Source organism: Elephantulus edwardii, unplaced genomic scaffold (genome assembly GCF_000299155.1).
Source record: "Elephantulus edwardii isolate Elephantulus edwardi_28Jun2011 unplaced genomic scaffold, EleEdw1.0 scaffold00017, whole genome shotgun sequence".
Classification (NCBI taxonomy): Eukaryota; Metazoa; Chordata; class Mammalia; order Macroscelidea; family Macroscelididae; genus Elephantulus; species Elephantulus edwardii.
Genome location: NW_006399767.1, coordinates 2,791,095 through 2,798,893, shown reverse-complemented (window position 1 = coordinate 2,798,893; position 7,799 = coordinate 2,791,095). Strand labels below are relative to the sequence as shown.

The following is a 7,799-nucleotide window of genomic DNA, read 5'->3' as shown; positions in this document are numbered from 1 at the left end:
TAATAAGAACAGCTGAAAGTTAACTTTTTCCTCCCCCCTCCCCACCATGCATCAGCAATTTTAAACAATGAATGGTTGTAAAATACTCCTCTTGACAGAATACTACTCCTGCACACCATTTCTCTTTGGTTTCCACTTGACTATCAGTTGCAAAAGAAAACAGTATCACTGTTAGGAAGCACAGAATAATAAAAGATATTGGGAAGAGATGTTTATCAGTCATACCAGGTGTCCTGCAAACACCTTAACAGATTTCCAAGAAATAGAATTTCAAATACTCTACAGCTAAGGTTCCATACGGAAGTTTTCTTTAAATATTTCCTTTTGCATATTAAGTATAAAACTGGAAAATTTTAAAATCAAGGATCTGTATAGTTAATGAATCAATTTAAAATTGGCAACAGCATACACCTTTTTCTTGTATTTTGTCACACACCACATTCCAAAGCAGAAGCAAATCTCAATGATCCCTTTTCCCACCTCTTGGAGGACAACTTCTCACCTGGACAATGAGGTAGAAACAGGAAAACCAGGTTTTAACACTACATAAATTGAAGTATAACAGAATCATTGGTCAGTTGCTAAGAGCACTCCTTTTGAATGATCTTTACACATTTATTTAGTTATTCTACAACAGAAGGTATATACATAGTGGACAATCAGTATTGATAAACTGTCTTTTATAGACTTTGTGGGATAGTTGAATGAAGATAAGTGTGGGCTTCAATTTTTTTTTAATATGTGTTTTTTAATCCACCCCACCAGAACCATGTGGGTAGACAGGTGTTAGGGTTAAAAATTCATATGGTATGTGATAGGATTTTGGTGAGGAAATGGAGCAGAAGGGATGGACATTTTAACAGCTTGTGATGTTTTAGAAGTGAAAAGAGAAGGGGGGGATTATTTTGCCTGTAAAAGAAAAAATTCTTGAAATATACAATTTGGCATGCTAAGGAATCAAAGAGGTCTAACTCTGTATATAGTTACAGAAGAAATAAAAAGTCAAGGATATTTTGTAGGACTAAGAGACTATACAAAATAAGGACTTTCCCCAGAGATTTTTCTAGCTAATTAGCACAAGGACAGATTAATTCCACTGTTAATCACTAATTCCATGTGGGACAGAGAAAAAAGGAAAACTACAGGCTCCTACTGTAGCTTCAATTCTTAAATGTCTCTCTGTGCTTATTTCTTTACTAAATAGACTGTTTTGTGTGTTCCCTTAGTACGTGTAAAAATTAATACTAGTGACTATGGGAGGTAAATAAATTTTCTGATTTTTTAAATCAAGTCTATCTTCATTTAATTTGTAAGTTAAAAACAATAGACTATTTAAAATGGTTTAGATTTTAACTTGCTATATGTTGGGAATTTGGTTGGTCTATTATGCACATTGTTTATAAAACTAATAAGGACCCAGTAAGAAACCAAAGCCAAGCCTTGAGTCGATTCTGGCTCATAGTGAGTGTGTAGGGCAGAGAACAACTCCCTCATAAGATTTCCAAGGCTGTAAATCTTTATGGACGCAAATTGCCATTATCTTTCCTCTACAGAAAGGCTCCTGGATTCAAACCACCAATCTTTCAGGTAGCAGCCAAGTTCTTTAGTCATAACATTACCAGATCCCTTCTGCAAGTGAAGGAGTTTTAATTTAAGCTTTACTGAACAGGAAACCAAGCTTCAGAGAGTCTCAGATTTGAATTTAAGTCCTATTGCCTTGTGCCTATTTCGGGGGTCGGGATGGGGGAAATGTGATCTTCCAGAGTTTAGAAATGAACAACATAGACGCAAGCAAAATCTTGTTGAAGATGATTAATTAAAAATGGTTGGAGCAGTACTTTAACAGGGAACTACCACTAATTCAAGCTGAATTTAAAAGAGGAAGTGGAATGAGAGAGATGATTGCTAAAGTCAGATGGCTCTTGCCTGAAAAGAGTGAAAACCAGAAAAATACTTTCAGCTGTTTTGACTATACAAAGGCATGTGACTGTGTGGATTATAATAGGTTATGAATAACATTGAGAATAATTAGAATCTTGGAGCACTTGTGCATATGCATAACTTGTACATAGATCAAGAACTAATCATCGAACAAGAGATACTGCATGGTTTTAAAATCAGGCAATGTGTGCTTCAGAGTTGTATTCTTTCACCATACCTATTCAATCTGCAGATTATGTCAATAATTTGAAAAGTTAGACTACATGAAGTATGTAGCATCAGGACTGGAAGAGGACTCGTTAACAACCTGTAATATACAGACGATATAAGCTTGCTTACAGAAAATGAAGATTTGAATCAAGTATTGCTGAAGTTCCAAGACTATAGCCTTCAATATTTACATTTCAGTATAAAGAAAGCAAAAATTCTTATAGCTGAATCAACAGGCAACATCATGGAGAAAACGTTGAAATTATCAAAGATGTATCTTTACTAGGATCCACAGTCTATGGAATCAACAGGCAAGAAATCAAATGATATATTGCATTGGGCAAATTTGATGTCCGGGAACTCTTTAAAATGGTAAAGAGCAAGGATGTTATTTTAAATACTAAGATACTCATGACCAAAGCTATGGTATTTTCAATTGTTTCATAAGCTTCATATGGATGTGAAATTGGATCATGAATACGATGATCAAAGAAAAATTGGCATTTTTAAATTGTGGTTTGACAAAGAATATTGTATATCTTCAGTAAAGCATCTATTCTTTTTTCTGTTTTAAGGGGGGGTATTAAGTTCTAGGAGCTCCTAACATATTCTAAATATCAAAACCTTACAAGGTAAATGAATCCTAAATATGTGAGTCTCTTAATTCTATTAAAAAATTTCTTTGTTGAACAAAATGTTTTAATTTTGATGATCTTCAATTTTTTTGTCTCCTATTGCTCATGCTTTTTGTATCTTATCTAATAATCCCTTGCCAATAACTAGATTCTAACATATTAACACTATATTTTCTCCTTTTAGTTTTAGTTCTTACATTTAGGGCTTACATCTATTTTGAGTTAATTTTGTACATAGTGTAAGATATATGGCTCTAACATCATTCTTTTTCATGTGGAAGTCCAGCTTTTCATGCAGCATTTATTAAAGGTGCTGTTCTTTCCTGTTGAGTGGATTTAGCATTAATGTTAAAAATCAATTATCCATAGATGTACAGATTTGTTTATGTCATTTCAATTCTGTTTCGTTGGCCTAAATGTTTATCACCATACTAGTATCATTTAGGGAGTTCTGGGAGCCTAGTGGTAAAAGGTGTGCCACCAATCTGAGTGCACAGTGTTTGAATCCACTAGCTGTTCCTTGGGAGAAAGATGGACAGTACACTCCTGTGCAATTAAAGCCTGTGGAAACAAGGCAGAGGGTCAGCTAGGAGTAGGTTTTGACTCCATAACAACCAACACTCAACAGCACCATACTGTTTTGATTATTGTACTTTTATTATATATTTTAAGATCAGAATTATAACTCCTTCTTTGCTCTTTTACAGAATGTTTGGCTGTCCAAATACATTGCCTTGGTAAGGTACAAACTTATGGTAAAAATTTTGCTACCAACACAAAGCACATGATTCAAAGTCAACAGCTGTTCAGTGGGAAAAAGATTGACAATCTCTTCCAATGTTATTTACTGCCTTGGAAAACCCACTAGAGAATCAGTTATGAGTCTGTTCCAACTCAAGAGCACATGACATCAATAACAAAGCCCTTCTCAGGTAAATAAACTTTTGAGAACTAACACTTCAAAGTGTGTAAAGAAATGTACACAAATTTTGGTGGAGATGCACTGACTATGAAGACTGCTTTGATTAATACTAATATCTTAACAAAACTAAATATTCCAATCCTTGAATAAAGAATTGTCTTCTCATTAATTATTATTATTATATTCTTCCTTAATTATTCCTATAAGATTTTGTAATTTTCAGTGAAAAACTTTTTCATTAATTCTGTTAAATTTATTTCTAGATATTTTTTAGACGCTGCTATAAACAAGATCTTTAATTTCCTCTTCATAATACTCATTGATTAATTATATACCCTGCTTATTTGCTAAATTAGTTAATTAGGTCTAGTAGTTTTCTTGTGGATTTTTGGGGGGTTCTATATGCAGAATTATAAATTTTGTAAAAAGTCAAATTTATTTTTCTTTCCTAATTTGGATAGTTTTTGTGCCTAAATGCTCTGGCTAGAATTGTCATAACAATACTAAGTGGCACTATCATTCGTAATAGTCATTCCTAATATTAAGGAGATAGTTTACAATCCTTCTCCATTTGATATAATGTCAGTGGTGGTTTTTCCGTAAATAATCACTATTGTGTTAAAGAATCTATTTTACTTATAATTTTGTGAACAAAATTAGATGTCCATTTCTACTTTTTTTTACATTTTTTTATTATTTTTTTTTACATTTAGGTTGTTTATTTTTCATTTCAATGAACATCTACAGAGATTTTGGAATTCCATTCATTCATTGTTGCACCCTTCTCCCTGCACAACCCCCTCCCCCCTCCCCCCCGTATTTCTACTTTTATGAGTTTTCTGCTCACACTTTTGGACCATTTTTCTGTTTAGTTGTTGGTCTCAATGATTATAAGTCACAGGCGACTCGACGGCACATAACAACAACAACAACAATGAATAATTCCATTTGTCTTCTATATTGTTGTTGTTATTCCACACCATCCATTCAGAACAGACCCATAGCTGACACTCCAGTGGGTTTTCACAGACAATACATTGTACAGGCAGAGGCTGCTTGTCTTCCACCAGCAGAGTGGCTGGTGTATTCAAACAGCATGCCTCTGGGTTGTGGCACAGCTCCTTACCTCTAGGCCACCAGATCTCCCCTGCCTACAATATAGGACTGAAATATTTACCCCTTCATCTTTAGCTTACCAGGAGTGGCCAATCCCTGGAGAAGGATGTTATGCTTGGGAAAAAAAGAGGAAAACCTTAGACAAGATGAAATGGCAATACGTCTTTTAATTTCCTGACTACTGATGCTAAGAGTGTTGACTGTGGAGCCAAGCAAACTAAAGCTGTGAACAATCTCTATCTCCTCACCATCCGTCCTGATGCTGCCAATTGGTCCAGTAGTGAGAATCTTTGTCTTCTTGACATTGAGCCTCAATCCATACTGGAGGCTGCCATCCTTGACCCTCTGTAGCAAGTGTTTCAGGTCCCCCTCAGTTTCAGTAAGCGTGGTTGTGTCATCTACATAATGTAGATTGTTGATAGATCTTCCACCAATCTTGATGCCACATTTCTCCTCATAGAGCCCAGCCTCCTGGATAATCTGTTCTGAGGCCTTTGCGCTGTGGTGCTGGAGAAGAGTATTGAGGGTACCATGGACTGCTAGGAAAACAAACAGATTCATCTTAGAAAGGGTTTATCTGGGCGGCTCCTTGGAGGCAAGGATTCTGAGGCTCCATCTAACATACTTTGGACATGTTGTGAGGAGAGACCGGTCCTTGGAGAGGGACATCATGCTTGGGACAGTGGAGGGACAGCGCAGGAGGGGAAGACCCTCTATGAGGTGGGTTGATTCAGTGACTGAGGTAACTGGGATGGGTGTGTCAGAGACAGTGCGATTGGCACAGGATAGAGTAGAGTTTAGGGCTGTTGTACATAGGGTCTCTATGAGTCGAAAGTGACTCGACAGCACATAACAACAATAACAACAACAGAAATTATGAGGTCTAACAGAACATGGCTGGCAATTAGTGAAGGGCTTTAGAAATAGGATTAGAAAGTATGTCTTTCCTAAAGTCTCCTAGCTTTGAGCCTTAGTCTGCTAAAAACCCAGTTCCTACCCATATCAGGATGCCCCTGTAAACAAATAGGCAGCATAGGCAACAGTTGGTCAACTTTTCACATATAAAGAAAATAAACTTACGTTTTTTAACTTCTCACACATAAGATGGATTTGTGAACTTGATATTGACATTGACCTAATTGGTCCAATTCAAATTGACCTAGTTGGTCCAATTCAAATGAATCTTTCAACCCTATGAGAGATGAATGAAGTTTTTGCTGCTAAACTGAGAAGGAAGGAGGCATCCCACTCCTTTTCCAACACCTAAAATAAGACGATAAAAAAAAAAAAGATGGTAGTTACAAAACAAGGAAAAAAACACAATATTATGACAGTATTATTCTTATAAACGTCATTGAACTTTAGGGAAGAAGCTAAAGCAAAACTCCTGATAAAGTAGCCACTGCATTGCAGAACACAGGCTTATTCTGTCTGCCAGGCACTGATTTGGAAATTTGTGTTCGTTTAGAGAAGTGTGTGTGAACAAGGTTGGTGAGAGCACGTGGAACAACCAAAGAGGTCGGATGCAGTCTTTTCTTACAAAGGAGCTCTGTCCTCAGTGGCCCTGACTTATATCAGCATTCACTGTAAACAGCATCTTTCTTTAAAACTTTTCTTGTTATTGCTGCTTTTCTTGCCATTTTTTTTTTTTTTTGGCTTTGTTTTCTGACATCGTCTTTGCTCTGGTTTCTTTCATTAGGTCAAAGGAAACCTTGTCCATGTTACCACACGTTTTGACTGATGTCTCCACAAACTGCACACCCCACTCTTCAGCTTTACTCCTGGCCTCATCAATGGGCACTTGCCTCCACTCCTACAAGTCAGACTTGTTTCCCACCACAAGTAGCAGAATTTTATTTTCTTAAGCCTTCAATCTAAGAATCTGCTTCCTGAACTCAGCCGATGCTATAAAGGACTCATGTTCTGTGATTAAGAAGACCAAGAGAAAGCCTTCTCCACTCTGAAAATAACTGTCTTGACTGGCTGTATAGTTCTCCTGCCCAGCAGTGTCCACAATACCTATCTGAACCTCCTTACCATCAAGGACCACCTTCTTTCTGTAGCTGTCAGCTTTGGTAGGCTCTTAGTCTCCTATAAGCTTGTCATACATGAACAGATAAGGGCTGACTTGTCAACTCCTCTGCTACCAGTCATGATCACTTTGTGAAGGGCCAACAATCTCTGGCTCTTATTCTTGTTTGCAGCCATTCTGCTGGTCTCTTGAGGTTGTCACACAGACAGAAGTCCCCAGTGAAGAGCTTCCGTGGCCTCTGTCCTACCCAGGATCCTTGGTCACAAATTCTTCCTTCTTCTGGGATTACATTCTTGGAGACCTGGGCCTGTAGTTTATTCTTCATTGTCTAACCCTGAGGATTAACACCTGAACTCTAACTAGAAAAGTGAGATTGGATCTAAATACAGGATTAAAAAATGGTATGATTTCTCCTGTATGCTACATAGTATTCCATTGTGTGAAGGTACCATAATTTCTCAATCCATTTGGTTGTGGTTGGACATTTGGGCTGTTTCCATGTTCTTACAATGGTGAATAACACTGTTATGAACACTGGTGTAAAAGTCTCCATTTGTGCCTCAGTTCTCATTCTCTTAGGGTATATTCCAAGCAGTGCAATAAGATTTATTGTAAAAATAATAAATAATAAATACGAGAGAGAATCTGTTGAGAAGAAGTTTCAGTCAGAGTGTACCTTAGAGGCAAGGATGATGAAGCTTTATCTCACATACTTTGGGCATGTTGTTAGAAGGGGCTGCTATTCCTTGGAAAGGGACATCAAGCTAGAAAAGATGAAAGGTCAGCAAAAGAGAGGAGGACCCTCAATGAGAAAGATTAACACAGTGACTGTAGCAATGAGTTCAAGTATTCTAGAATGATGAGGATGGTACAAGATACTATGGTGTTTTTTAGATCAGTTGTTTATAGGATCACTATGAGTAGTATTCAACTCAGTAACACT

General features: G+C 36.9%; 1 pseudogene; it reads right to left on the bottom strand.

Annotated features, from left to right (window-relative positions):
* Positions 1–6,405: 6,405 nt before the first annotated feature.
* Positions 6,406–7,032, bottom strand: LOC102845772 (annotated as a pseudogene).
* Between the last annotated feature and the right edge of the window lie 767 nt (positions 7,033–7,799).